At 46.1% G+C, this 15,232-nt stretch overlaps 1 long non-coding RNA gene across 1 annotated transcript in view; it reads right to left on the minus strand.

Annotated features, from left to right (window-relative positions):
* The window catches only part of LOC146425670 (uncharacterized), a 420,136-nt gene extending 414,392 nt beyond the window's left edge, over nucleotides 1-5,744 (minus strand). Inside the window, exon 1 of the long non-coding RNA XR_014846561.1 lies at nucleotides 5,678-5,744. This is a non-coding gene — a long non-coding RNA (uncharacterized LOC146425670). The remainder of the gene's footprint in view (nucleotides 1-5,677) is intronic.
* Between the last annotated feature and the right edge of the window lie 9,488 nt (nucleotides 5,745-15,232).

Below are 15,232 nucleotides of genomic sequence, written 5' to 3' on the forward strand. Positions count from 1 at the left end.
CAAATGACTTAGTGACCAAGGTAGCAACATTTGGCGTGTCTTCTCCAGTCGTGATGGAATTTCTTAGAGTGATAAATAGTGATTTGCTTGCTCCATTTGATATTATGTATCTGGCTCAGGTGCTGTTTCACCCCATGCAATACAGCGCCTTTGAGGACAATTGGAAAGCGCTGGTTGAGGATCAGCTGAAGAAAAATGTGTCCTTGCCTGCTGAGGACCCTAGGCGCATGGTTGGGGCTGATGTCCTCATGGGTAAGGGACCTTTCACTAACCCCAATGTTCAAGCTGCCTGGGATCCTCGGATCCTGGAGCAAGCCCAACAGCTCGGTATGGGAGCCATTTTGAAAACAATTGAGATGGTTGCCCCGCAAACAAGGTATACAAAGATACAGAAGGGGTAATCTGAACTTTACCTGACGATTATTGAGAAGCTGGCAGCAGCTCTGGAAAAGCAGGTTGAGGATCGGTCCACGAGACAGATCCTGATGAAACATTTGGCAAGAGACAATGCCAATGATGAGTGTAGAAGGATCATCAATGCCCTACTGGGGGATCCTTCTGTCCAAGAGATGATGAGAGCTTGTGCCAGGGTGCAGTCAGAAAATCAGGGGAAATCGCCTTGGCTGCATTTCTGTCCTCAGATCAGGGACCCTCTGATCAGGGACAAAAACAGCCCAAGTCTGGGAACAAACACAAATGAGTCAAATCAAAACAGAAAGAAAATTCAGGAAAAAAGGGAGATTCAGGGACCGAGACTCCTCAATGTAAGAGGTGTGGTAGGCCAGGTCACACTTCAGACTACTGCGGGTCACAGTACCATGCAGATGGTCGACCCCTGTCGGGAAACGTGAAGAGGGGTGCAAAAAGGGGGATTTGCCTCCCATCACATCAGTTCCCCCAAAACAGGGTGATGGCCCAGGCTTACCCAGTCAATGTGGAAGAGGCGCCAAAGGCTCAGCCCGAGTCAACACCTACACCGCAGCAACAGTCGTCTTAGAATCTGATGATGCCCACAGGGTTCCCTTGGATGTGGATGGTCCCCTGGATCAGGGGGCCGGTGCACTGCTTGTGGCGGAGCCTGAGGCCACCAGCCAGGGGATCCTTGTTCTTCCAGAGTTCATAAATGCTGGTTTCAAGGGCAAGATTCATGCTACAGTTTCCACACCTGACCCCCCTGTCACCATTCCTGCAAGCACTTGCCTTGCTCACTTGTTGCCTTGTGAGTCTTCTGTTCCCAGGGTAGACCAGCGAGTTGGCGGAGGTGACAGCACTGAACTGCCAGGACTTCCGCAGGTCTACTGGGCTGCATCTATCTCCGTTGAGTCACCACAGATGACATGTACCCTCATCATGCCAAAAGCATGTCCGCATCGAATTTGAGTCCGAGGTTTGATCAATACAGGTGCTGATGCAACGATCCTTTCCACTGCTTTGTGGCCTCCTACGTGGCCTTTGTGCCCGGTGGGACTGAATATCGCGGGGTTGGGAGGAACAACACAGAACCGATTGAGTAAGAGACCTGTGTTGGTGAAGGATCCAGAGGGACACACGGCCTCAATCTGGCCTTATGTCACTCCAGCTCCGGTGAACCTCTGGGGACGGGACGTGTTGGCAGCTTTGCGGATGCGAATCACGACAAATTTTTAATAGGGGTCACTGCGTGCAAGGGCGCACCGCATTCCACGCTATCTTTGCGATGGCTGACCAAAACAGCTATATGGGAACTACAGTGGCCCCTGCCAAAAGACAAATTAGTCGCCCTTTGTCAGCTGGTTCAGAAGCAACTGCAACAGGGACAAGTAGAACCTTCTACCAGTCCCTGGAACACCCCAGTTTTCGTGATTAAGAAAAAATCGGGGAAATGGAGACTGTTCCAAGATCTCCGAAAAGTTAATGCAGTGATGGAAAGTATGGGGAGCTTACAGCCTGGCATGCCTTCACCCATGATGATTCCCACAGAGTGGGAAATCTTGATCATTGATTTGAAGGACTGTTTTTTTACAATCTCTTTGCACCCCAATGACAGGCCGAAATTTGTGTTTACTGTGCCTTCAATAAACAATGCAGAGCCTGTAAAGAGATTTCAATGGAAAGTGTTACCTCAGGGCATGAAAAATAGCCTGACTATCTGTCAATGGTATGTCACTCAGGCCTTGTCCGGAATCTGTGAGCAGTTTCCTGAGGCACTCTGCTACCATTATATGGATGATATCCTGGTGGCAGCAGCCACCCAGGATGAGTTGCGGAGGCTACAGACTCGACTGCTCGATGCCTTGCATTCCTATGGGTTTCAAGTTGCTCCCGAAAAGGTTCAACAACAGCCTCCTTGGAAATATTTGGGAGTCAAAATTTTGGATCAAATCATACAGCATCAAGAGGTGCAGTTTTCAGACTCTATTAAGACTCTGAATGATGCCCAAAAGTTGCTAGGCATCATCAACTGGTTATGTCCGTATTTGGGACTAACCAATGGACAACTTACCCCACTTTTTAATATTTTAAAGGGGGACTCTTATCTAAACTAACCTCGGAAATTGACTCCCGAGGCGTGACGAGTGCTGAATGAAGTGCAGCCAGCTGTTTCTGCTTATCAGGTTTATCGAGTAGATCCCTCTACTGCTATCACTGTTTTCATTACTGCTCCAGACCTCCATCTTACAGGTATCATTGGCCAGTGGAACAAACAATGGGATGATCCTTTGCACGTCTTGGAATGGGTCTTTTTGCCCCATCAGCCAAAAAAGACAGCACCCACATTGTTTGAATTGATAGCCTGCCTGATAATTAAATGCTATTATCGGTGTTTACAATTGATGGCAGCAGATCCTGCAACAATTGTTGTTCCGGTATCATGGGACAATTTTGAATGGAGTCTTGCTAATAGCGCTCCTTTGCAAAGTGCACTGCAAAGTTTCTCAGGGAAGATTGCTTATCATCTGCCCAGCCACCAATTGCTGCAGCTGGCAAATTCAATCAGTCTTACGTTGCGGCCAAAGAACAGCCAGGTGCCAGTTCATGGGCCCACCATCTTCATGGGTGGTTCTGGGAAAACAGGAAAGGCCATTGTTACCTGGAAGGAAGGATCTGAGTGGCAAGTGCTGAAAGGCCATGAGACAGGCTCTGCTCAACTGGTCGAATTGAAGGCAGTTGCCATGGCTTTTCAGCGGTTCTCTCAGGTGCCTTTGAATCTGGTCACTGATTCTGCTTATGTAGCAGACAAAGCCAAATGTTTGATTGTTCACTTCTAAAAGAAGTCAATAATGCAGCTCTGTTTTCGCTATTGCAAACCCTGTGGAAGGCAATTCAGGCTCGAGTGCATCCATATTATATTCTGCACATTCGAAGCCACACCAATTTACCAGGTTTTATAACAGAAGGCAATGCCATGGCTGACATGCTAGCCAACCCTGCATGGGTGGCACCTCAGCCTGACAAAATTGCACAAGCCAAGGCATCGCACAATTTCTTTCATCAGAGTGCATATACCCTACAGAAGCAGTTTCAATTGACGCCCACTGAGGCTCGTGACATTGTCAATGCTTGTGCTGATTGCCATGGACTCGCTGCACCTCTGCCACCGGGGGTAAACCCCAGAGGTCTAAAGGCCTTGCAGTTGTGGCAGACGGCTGTGACACACATTCCTGAATTTGGCCAATTCAAGTATGTGCATGTGTCTATTGACACTTTCTCCTCAGCTATGTGGGCAACTGCTCATACTGGAGAAAAAAGTCGTGATGCCATTGCCCATTGGAAATTAGCCTTCTCGGTCCTGGGCATGCCAGCCACTGTGAAAACCGACAATGGTCCTGCCTACGCCTCACAGAAGATGTGGCAGTTCTTACACCTATGGGGTGTAGACCACACATTCGGTATTCCGCATTCTCCTACTGGCCAAGCCATTGTTGAATGCGCTCATGGTACCCTGAAGCATGTTTTGGAAAGGCAAAGAGGGGGAATGCATGGGGAAACATCACAGAGTCGATTGGAAAAAGATTTGTACACAATCAATCACCTTACAGTGCCACCGAATTCGAATAATCCTGTGATTTTGAACCATTTTGTCTCATTGCAGTCGTCAGGGGAGTTGCGTTTGCCCCGGGCGAAGGTATGGGTACGGAACCTACTTACTAACACCTGGGAAGGCCCTCATGAGCTTATTGCTTGGGGTCGAGGGTATGCTTGCGTCTCCACAGATACTGGGGTACGATGGCTGCCTGCAAAATGCGTCCGCCCTGACCTGCGGCTCCCGAGACAGAACCAGCAACCTCAAAATAACAACCAGAATGCCGAACACCAACCGAGTGATCCTTCTGATGATGACCAAGAAGCCAGTCCATCCACAAGCAGAGACTGAAACTTATTCATGGAGTCAGAAAGCAAGGACTTTGAAAGTATGTTTTGTTGAATTACAGATTTATATGTAGATTTAGTTTTATATATACTTTATCTAGGGTATTGCATGGGGCCTCTTTGACCATCTTAATCAGCATCTGGTTCGGGTTCTGTTCGGTGGCTGGCCACCTCCGGACAGACCCCTTGAGTTTCAACCAGGCTCTGTTTGGTAACTGGCCATTACCAAACAGATCCTTCATGCTGATCCACTGGGGCTCACAAGCAATGCCTTCTGTTCTTAAACAAAAAGGGGGAGCTGTGGCTAGCACAGGTTTTTCCCATTAGAAATTTTCTTGTGTTTTATAAATAAAGATAAAGTTTGGATGTTGTTGGAACAGTGTCCCGGAACTTGGACAGTGCAGGCCTGGCCAATCAGGCCTGGGGGAAGGCTTCTGACTGACCAATCTGGGTGACTTTTGAGAACTCTATATATGTGATGAAATCAAAACAATAAAGGTCATTCCTTCTTGCCACTGAGAACTGGTGCCTTCATTACTCTGCTAGCTGCTCAACAGCGACACATGAGCTTATTGCTTGGGGTCGGGGGTATGCTTGCGTCTCCACAGATACTGGGGTAAGATGGCTGCCTGCAAAATGCGTCCACCCTGACCTGTGGCTCCAGAGACAGAACCAGCAACCTCAAAATGACAACCAGAATGGAGAACACCAACCGAGTGATCCTTCTGATGATAACCAAGAAGCCGGTCCTTCCACAAGCAGAGACTGAAATTTATTTTATGGAGTTAGAAAGCAAGGACTTTGAATGCATGTTTTGTTGAATTATAGATTTAAATGTAGAATTAGGTTTTACATATGCTCTATCTAGGGTATTGCAAGGAGTCTCTGACCATCTTAATCAGCATCTGGTTCAGGCTCTGTTCGGTGGCTGGCCACCACCGGACAGACCCCTTCTTGAGCTTCAACCAGGCTCTGTTTGGTAACTGGCCATTACCAAACAGATCCTTCATGCTGATCCATTGAGGCTCACAAGCAATGCCTTCTGTTCTTAAATAAAAAGGGGGTGCTGTGGCAAGCACAGACCTTCCTGTGAGAATTCTTTCTCTCTTCTTCCTGTGTTTCATAAACAAAGATAAAGTTTGGATGTTATTAAAACGGTCTTTGGAGACAAGGGCGTTTCAAGCCTGGCCAATCGGCCTGGGGGGAGGTTTTGAACTGGCCCAATCCGAATGATCTTTGAAAGTCTATATAAGATGGAATTAATTAATAAAATTAGAACTTTTGCCACATTCAGAGCCTCAGTCTTTCTCTCTGCTAGTGGTTTAACAGCTACAGGCATTGGAATTTTTTCTCCATCCCTGTTACTAAGCAACAAATATCTGGGTGATTAGAGCCATCAAATCTTTTGTAAGAGACAAAAGCCTGTGGCTAGGTGGGGCAAGGGAAAGAGGCAGCCAGCTGTTGGGATGGGCACTAGTTTGTGGGACACTGAGAGGAAAGGGAATGCTCTTTGCTTCTGGCTGCAACTGTGGGAGATCCAACTGTGCTCTGCCTTCTCCTTCTGGCTGGGTGAGCTTTGATTCAACCTCTTTCCCACTGGGAGTGCACGTTTTCCCGGCTGCGTTTTTTGCAGCAGCTGCGGGGGGAGTCCGGCTGTCCCTGCCGCCCACCCCGCTTTCGCCACACGAGACTGCCGTGTCTGCTGTGACTGCACAGTCCCTGTCACCTCTCTGGCCAGCCCGAGAGAGTCAGCCCCGTGACCCTGCCGCTCCGCTCGCCGCTCCAAGCTGCCTGCATGCTTCTCAGCCTTTTCCGCCATTACCAGCTGTGTGAGGCTGACCTGACCCTGCACTACAGCACCACCTGCAGCTGCTCGGGAGTCATCGCACCTGCCCTGCCCAGCCGGGAGCTCAACAGCGCCCCTGCTGCTTTTGACGGTAATTACACCACGTGGGAAAGTGCTCAGCAGCTCAAAGGACATCTGTTACTGTTTTTTTTCTCTGGTTCTATTTGTTGTTGTTATTCTTGGTATTGCTTGTTTACTCTGCTGTAGATACTAGTAAAGAACTGTTATTCCTTTTGCCATACCTCTGCCTGAAAGCCCTTGATTTCAAAATTAAAATAATTCGGAGAGAAGGGAAATCACATTCTCCGTTCTAAGGGAGGGTTCCACCTCTCTTAGCAGGCACCTGTCTTTCAAACCAAGACATGTACCCACCGGGAAAAAAAACAGCGTCTTCTAACTGGCCAAAGTATAAAGTTTTCCTTTATTCACTTACCACTACAATTTCAATCAACTGCATACGCTCACCCAAATCTTTATAACAACTTTAAACAATCACACACAACATATCCTTACCCTAATGCAACAATAAACACTTATGTATTGGTTTGAAAACAAACCAGTGGGAGATCACAAGTCAAGATTGAAATTAAAAATAAGTGAAATAATACAAGGAAAAAGCACTGACAAAGTCAGATACAAACTAACACCCTGTTAGGGTTGTAGTAGCAGTCCAACTGAAGTAGTCCAGTTGAAGTGGTGATCCTGTGAAGGTCTAGTCTCCAGCTGAAGATCCAGTGGTAGCTCTCGTCCTCTGGGAACCCAGTAGACAGGGCTACCTCAGGCAGTTCCAAGGCCAGGTTATATCCAGGTGGGAACACCTGGCTCCTCCCTCCTGGGCAGAGCATCCCACAATGGGATAAGTCCATGAGTCACACGGTGGGTCCCTGATGGCCCATTGCCTGTCATGCGGGGTGGGTCATTAGCAGGTGATAGCAGCTAACGGCCCACAGCTGGTGGTAATAGAATACTTAACTACATCTATATTGCAACCTAGGACAACTTATTACAACACAACAAACATTTTTTGCAACCACAACAAATTACAACAAAAATTCCAAAACCCCACACTCATATACTAAAGTTAATAAATCACAGCCATACCTAAATATTCATTCCAACTTTATTAAACCACTTGCTTCATCACTTCACCAACCAATTCCTCACTTGCTTCACAAATGCAAACTATTTAATCTGCATCTCATACACACATACACATACAAACACAACACCGGTGTTAACAACAGTTCAAACTAGTTTCCTTTCAAACTAGTTTCCTTTGGGATTCACTCGATCCACCACCAGGATCGCTAGCAGCCACCCTATCTGTCAGCGAATCCCCCCCCTTGCCAGCTAAGGACAGTGAATTACCTAGCCAGTTCCCGGTTCCCCTAGCCGGTCACTTGGAAGCTCAACCCACTCAGGGACAATGCTGCGCACAGAGACGTCTCTCTGTGACTTATCAGCAACCCTAGCCATGCATATATGACTTACAGGCTTCCCTATACCCAAAGCACATACCGTTTCTCTGCCGTATCAGATGGTCGTTGTTTGCCCCCACAGTGAGCAGCCGAGGAGCGGCGGTCCTCCAGGAAAATCCCAGGGCGCACCTTAGGATGTCAGCCCCTCAGTCGATCCTGCAGCCAGGCAAACCTTGTCCATCTGGGATGCCAAAAATGAGGCACGGTTTGACTCCCCAACTCAAATAGTTATGAAGTAGGTATGTGTTTATTCCAGCTGAGGTGGATGGGGGGGTAGCCCCTCCAAAGGCATGCACACCTTCAGCAGCACTTCACTAAGTTTATATTAGGTTACAGGTTACATATACATGAAGTTACACAATGCTCCTATACATATTCATTACCTATCCCCGCTTCGTATTATAATGAGTTCAAAGTTCATTTAAATATGTTCATGCAAGTGCAGTGTCACAGATTAATTGTGGGCGAGGGTCCCGAAGATGAAGTTAGTAGTCTTCCTCAGGATGAACTCTTCACCCTGTTCCCTTGCGCATGGTCCCTTGGTTCTTGGTCCAAGTCCAAGCCTTAGAACTAACTTGTACCAGTTCTGTGGTCCGAGACCCAGATGTTTGGTCACACTCAGTAGTTGTTCTCAATTATTTGGCTTTCTTCTCTATATCCTCCCCGATACCAGGTAGGCACAAAATTATTAAACGAATAATACATTGTCTTCAGCAAGCAAATCTTAGTAAATCATTATCCAATCTCTGGCCTTCTAAATCAGTTCAAAATTTATTATTATTATTATCCAGCTTCTAGTTCTTCTAAATTAATAAATTCTAGCCCCCCTAAATCACTAGGATGTCCCTTCCAACATCACCAGGCAAACAAAAGTTGCCTTAGTGTCCACATTGTTCATTTCCTCACTGCAGTGGTGTTTCCCTTGTTCCTGCAGTAAAATATGATTGACAACAGACATGAAGATCCATGCATTACTGTCCTGGCCAAGGGCTGTTGCTGAAGAGCAGGGCATGAAGCCTCCCAGCCACATCCATTCCTGTGTCTCATGGCCAGAAGCACATGAACAAGTGGGGTTTCACCAGACCCCTCAGCATCTCTGGTAAGCACACCTCTGAAATCAGGTAGAGATTCCTCTGCATGTACAGTGCGATCATCATAACCATTGCAAGCCTATCTGACACAGTGCTGCACTGTATGACCTGCCTTATGCCATGCTGTGCTACAAGAGAGATGGGTGTTTGCTGTGAAATAGCTTGAAGATTTGTTGGAGGTCAGGATTTTTCTTTTTTTTTCCTTTCTCCTAGGGAATTTTCTCCCATCTGTTGCTAAGAGACAATAACCACCGGTACTTGAGAGAGACAAAGGAAGTGGTCAAGTTTTGGGGGAAGGGTGTGGCTGGCTACTCTCTTATCTAAGGGGCTTTCTCTTGGAAAGGGCAGAGATACCATGAGATTTTGGCTGGGGGTGAGGGACTGGGTTTAGCACCTAGGGCTCTCTCTCGCTCTCGGCATCTGAGGAGGACAGTCGAGCTGTTGCTTACTGCAGGGAGAATCCACTGCCACCGCAAAGCCCAGCTCTGTACTGCTTCTTCCTGTCTGTGGGTGAGCCTTTGCTCGTAAGAGCAGCCGTTAAACTGGGACCTTATTAATGCCTGACCTGGAGAGGACCCTCACGATCTATTCGGGTGCCTCAGGTGAGAAACCCGGGACCCTGACCCCCTCCCCCTTCCCGGAGGGCATGTGTCCCCGGCTGCGTGAGGCAGCTGCTTGCAGAATCCCGGCTGCCGCTGCCCAGCCCCACTGTTTTCTGCCACTGCCTCGGGCTTTTTCGCTACACTGTAACCCAGCACCCCGTGTCCACATGACCCCCACAGCATCCCCTGCAGCCGCGGGGGAATCATTGCACCTGCCCTGTCCAGCCACGAGCCCAACGGTGCCCCTGCTGGCTGTGACCATAACTACACCAAAGGGAAAGGTGCTTGACAGCCGAGAGAAGGCTGTTAGGGGGTTTCTGGTTTTGTTTGTTCTTGCTGCCATTGTTGTTGTTTGTTTGCCTTGTTATATATGTGCATACTAGTAAAGAACTGTTATTCCTTTTCCCATATCTTTGCCTGAAAGCCCCTTAATTTCAAAGTTATAATGATTCGGAGGGAAGGGGGTAATATTTTCCTTTCCAAGGGAGGTTCTCGCCTTCCTTGGCAGACACCTGTCTTTCAAACCAAGACAAGAATGTAGCTTGGAGCTGCTCTGAGTGAAGATGTTGTGAGGTTAGAAGGAAGATGTTGGTCAACACAGCCATTTCTTCCATGAATTCTTACTGGAGACCTAGGAAAATAGGTTCTGAACCCACAGACAAGCTGACCATTTCCCCACGGACAATCCCACCTTTTGGTGGGCTGTAAGGTCATCTGGTAGCCTCCTCCAGGTAAAAGAAGATAATGGATATCCTATTTCAGTCGGTCACAAGATACAGTGATGGGGTTCCGAACCCCAAGCTCAGTTCGTGATCGGGCTAGCTGTGGAATTGGAGCCCTGGCAGGGCAGCCCGCTCTCGGGGGCGGGTGAGGCAGCGGGGACTGGCAGAACTCTCGGGTAAACCGTGCGATCCAGAGATCGGTAGCAGAAGCAAGAAATGCAGGCAGTTGGATTGGCGGTCCAGGAGGTTTATTAATAGGGTAAGGGGAGATGGAGGGAAGAACGGGACGGGGTCTGGATCGGCGGTCCGAAAGCGGGGATTCTGCGTTGTGTTGTCTGTTTTATAGTGGGGGAAAAGGGGAGGGGAAAACCGAAAGGACCAACCGGGTTCATAGAACTCAGGATTGACCATAGCTTGATCTTATGGGGGAATGAGGGAGGAGGGTACAGAACTTTGAACTTTCCAATCACAGAACACGGCACTGGCAAACAAAGGAGAACTTTCCAGAATCTATCTTTATATGTAATGTGGGAGGAGAGATGAGCTGGACCAATTGCTTCATTCCAAGGCTCTCTGGGAGCACCCCTTTTAGTTAGGGGTGCTTTTACTCCCATGACTCATCCCGCGAGGCACTGCCACTGTGCAGTGGGCTAGGGACACTTAGTTGAGCCAGAGCCACGGCAACAATACAGTGAATTTTTGCCATTGAACTAGAGTAGCTCCTGGTGTCAGCAGTACCCACAAGGTCAGCCTGGCCCTCATTTCCATCTCACTGTCTCTTCCCCAGGTTTGGTGATTTCTTTATTGGCATCAGTCATTATGGACTTTCTTTCCCCTTCACACAGTGTTTTCTTTGTTTCAACTTTACCAAGATTTTAAATTATTAGTATTAGTAAACATTGGACCAGATTCATAATTCTTTAACATCTATAAATCTACCCTGTTTCTAGAAAGGAAGCAACTATACTACAATGACATGACCAGATCAGTATCTTTCTGGTACCTGTATAACAATTTTTGTATCATACTTGTTTTAGCAGAAATATAGTATGTTATGCAAATGACCATGCCTTGCAGTTATAATTTTGCCACTACAATTAATTCATCTTGCACCATCCTCTGTCCTCATTACATTTTTGTTATAAGAATTCACACATTTTACCATTTGCTATTCTGGTTACAATCATGAAGAAGTCTTGGGAACTAATACATGTTCTACCACTTTGTCCTCATTATAATTTTAAGATGTTCTCAAGAATGGATTTAATTCAATGCCACTTTTTGCTCTTTATCCTGAGAAAAAAAATTAAAATAGTTATGAAACTCCAGCAGGTCCTATTCTCTAGATATTTCATTCTTGGTCTAGAGATTTTATAAAAAATAAAAATAAAAATGAAAATATACATAATATACATAAAAATAATAAAAATAATAAAAATAATAAAATGTTTAATTTTGCTTGAGAGAGAATGTGCAGGAAATTAATAAATGGTACAGATGACCCAGTCCTTGTGACTGTTTTAATATCATAATCTCATGTCCTATTCAGATACTATATTTATAAAGATAAATTTTTCATTAGTTCACTGTTTTCCAAGAGGAGTGAAAGCAACTATTTAAAAATTGGCAGTAGGAATATTTAGAGTTCTTCTATTTAGCTTCCCTAGAAACATTTGTCATTTTCTGTTCATTATGAAAGCCTGAAATAAAAATATATTAAAAACATAGAATGCATTTAAAGAGCAGTAGATTGTATTAGTAACTGATGTATATGTGCCCTATAATTAATTACCAAGAAGACAAATCTAGTGCAGTTGTCCTAAGATTTGATCATATTCCCATTTAATCAAATAAAATCCCTATGGATTTTTATGGGTGTTGAATCAAAACTATGTTCATCATGTGGAAACTGAGTTCAAAGCAACTCAGAGGATTTTCCTGCACTGGATGAAGGGCCACATCCAGATGTAATGAATGAGAGGGGAGAGCTTAGACAAGTCCCTGCCTCTACCCAGGCCTCTGGCAGCAGGCAGTAGTTTTATTGAGGCAGTCAGCACCCCAAAACCACTCTTGCTCGCAAGTCCTTAATAAATGACTGATCAGGCCTATTACAACATGAATTATTTATTGAGTAGACCAAAGAAAACAGACATTAGACTTTAAACAGACTACTTACTACACAGGATAAACAAAAAGGACTACTAGTAGATAAAAATACAGTGCACAATAATAAAGGCAACTATGTTAGAGCTAGTGAAAAAATAGTATAGATTAGGAGCCAATGTCACTAACCAATGAATGAAAGCCGTGTTCAGAGAATCTCCTAATTCCTCTCAATCCCAGGGAAGTATCTCAAGGTGAATGTCTTCACTCTCGAGAAGAACTCTCTACACACTCAGAGTGTATAAGAGATTTCTGATTTCATGAAAATCATAGTGGTCTTTTATAGTTGTAAAAAGTGCTTGTGTCTGTAGTCACTAATTTTGGTTTATTCCTTATCACCATTTAAAACAGGATGTTTCTTGCTGGCTAAGGGTGTTTTCAGCTGAGATAGCTCTCCACAAGGCAAGTGTTTCCGCTGACTTAGCCATGGAGGAAGTAGATAAGTCTCAGGGGTGAAAGGTCCTGTCACACCAGGCACTGATCACAACTGCCTCTTCCCTGAGTACCACATTCTTTCAGACTCTACCTCAGGTCCTGATGGAGATTTGCTCTTTTTTCTTTTTCCATCAGTGTATTGGAATGACTGAAGTTTAACAGGAGAATGTAGTTTGAAGGCTTCCCAATGGATGAAGCAGGGGCTGTGGATACCCTAATGGTTTGGGAGACTTCAGTGAAAACTCACATTATCATTGTTAAAAGCTGACTGAGCATGTTAGCGTCTCTGCTGTCCTCTCCTTTCTTAGTAGTGTGATCAGTAACACCAGCTCATCAACGCTAGGTGAGATGCAAAATTAAGATACCTTTATATTAGAAGAGACTTAAAATCATGCAAAATTTGGCTTTAAGCTCCTTTCCTAATAATGTAGATCAGCAATAATTCAGCTAATGCTTATTCTAGGTCCATGACTGTAAAAACAGTAATTTCCTCCCCCATAATATAACACGAGAGAAAGATGAATTACATTATACTGCAGGGAGTGCCTAAGCCTTTCACTGCTACTGGATGTCAGCAGAGACAACACCTGCATGAGGTGTGAACAAGTGGACAACCTGCTCAGCCTGGTGGCAGAGCTGAAAGGGCAAGTGGAAAGGTTAAGGAATATCAGGGAGTGTGAGAGGGGTAATACAGTGAGCTGTAATAGGTGCACCCTGGTGGAGGACCTCCAGCAACAGGTGGCAGAGCTGCAGGACGCAGTCAAAAGGTGGAGAGATATCAGGGAGGTTGAGAGGGAGTTGGACAGCTGGTTCCAAGCCCAGACTGTAGGGGACCCACAGCCCAATGAGAGGAGGCCAAAACCTTCCCCCTGGCACACACAGAGGGGAGGGAGAACATTAACACAGGGGGTTGGGAAGTAATGACAAAAAAGAACCAACAAAAGGAGGAGCAAGAGAACCAATAAAAGGAAGGGGCTTCCTCCAAAGCTGGACATCCCCACCCAGAAGTGCTTCTCAGCTCTGCGGGCTAAAGAGGCAACACCCACCATGATGGAAGAACAACCAGAGCTAACTGGGGCAGCTCAACCTGCTCCATGAATAGAAAATAACTAGCGCAACCAAAAACAGGTGGCAGGTGATAGTAGGGGGTGACTCTAAGAGGTACAGAAGCACTCATTTGTCGGCCTGACCCACTCTCAAGGGATGTGTATTGCCTCCCAGAAGTCTGAATCAGGGATGTTTCTGAGAAGCTGCCCAGCCTAGTAAATCCCACTGATTACTACCCACTATTAGCGTTCAATGTGGGCACTGGTGATAGAGCTGGCAGCAGTCTGGGGGACTTTAACAAGGACTACAGAGCCCTGGGAGAGGCAGTGATGCCTTTAAGCTGGCAAAAATAAGAGGCAGACACAGCAATATAGGGAAAAAAGGGTATTACCTTGGTTTTAATAGGATCCCAGGCGCACCCTCAGCAAAGGTGGAAACATGCCAAGGAGCACACCTGTGTACAACACGTATACACTTTTATGAACCTGTTGCGGTTTGACCCTGACTAAACGCTGACACTTCAGCTCTCTCCTGTTGCAGATGTGCAGAAGAGGGGAAAGGAAAAAAACTGTAAAAACACACACCAATCCCATGAGTTAAGTGAGATAGGACACTGGTAGGAGGATGCACGGAAGAAAGGGCAGACAGGCTCTAAACTTAAAGTTGCAAAGTGATTTAATTACCTAACAGAGTTGGAGGATAAATGCAAGGCAAAAATAAACTTTTCATACACTATTTTGTTCATTCACCCCCTCCCTCTTACGAACCCATTTTTATTAACTCCCTTTCCTCTTTCTAAACCAACAAGCTTGGGTAGGGGGGCAGGTTGCAGGGTATTTTCTCAGTCCACAGAGCAGGTCCATAAATCTATTCATCACCACAATTCTTCTACTACAAACACTCTTTATCTCTACTTATCTCTCTCTCTCTCCAGACAGTTTCTCTGCTCACCCCCCCCCCTTTCTAAACCAACAACACCGGCAGGGGGCAGGGTAAGGGGTTTGTTCTCTGGTCAGTCCATCAGGGAGAGGGGTTCTCTACTTAGCCATGGGGTCCCTCCCACGAGAGACAGTCCTCTGGGAACTTCTTTGGCACGGGTCCAATCTCACGAGCAACATCCCGCCCGAATTCTTAATTCTTCACTAGCCAGTTGTCACATCCATCTAGAGGTGGTAAGTGGGTACAGATCTAGCAACTGCTCATATTAAGAGCTCCGGAAACATTTTGGATCACAGTATTGTGCAACTCCTGGGCTGAGCCCCGGGTCATGGTTACCAATTGGGCAAACAACAGACATGTAAAGAACAATTTAAACCACATCATCTTGATTTGCATCAGTCTCTGGTTTTTTGATGGTCTCAGGGGCAGAAGCTTTCTTCACTCTGGAGTAGTGGATCCATGGTCTTTTCCCAGCAACCTTTCCCAGCAGTGAGAGTGGTCAGCAAAACTTGGAGTGTTCCCTTCCACTTAGATTGGAAAGTGTTGCTGTCCCACCACT

The sequence above is a fragment of the Lichenostomus cassidix genome, chromosome W (genome assembly GCF_008360975.1).
Source record: "Lichenostomus cassidix isolate B80296 chromosome W, HeHo_3.0, whole genome shotgun sequence".
In the NCBI taxonomy this organism is placed as follows: Eukaryota; Metazoa; Chordata; class Aves; order Passeriformes; family Meliphagidae; genus Lichenostomus; species Lichenostomus cassidix.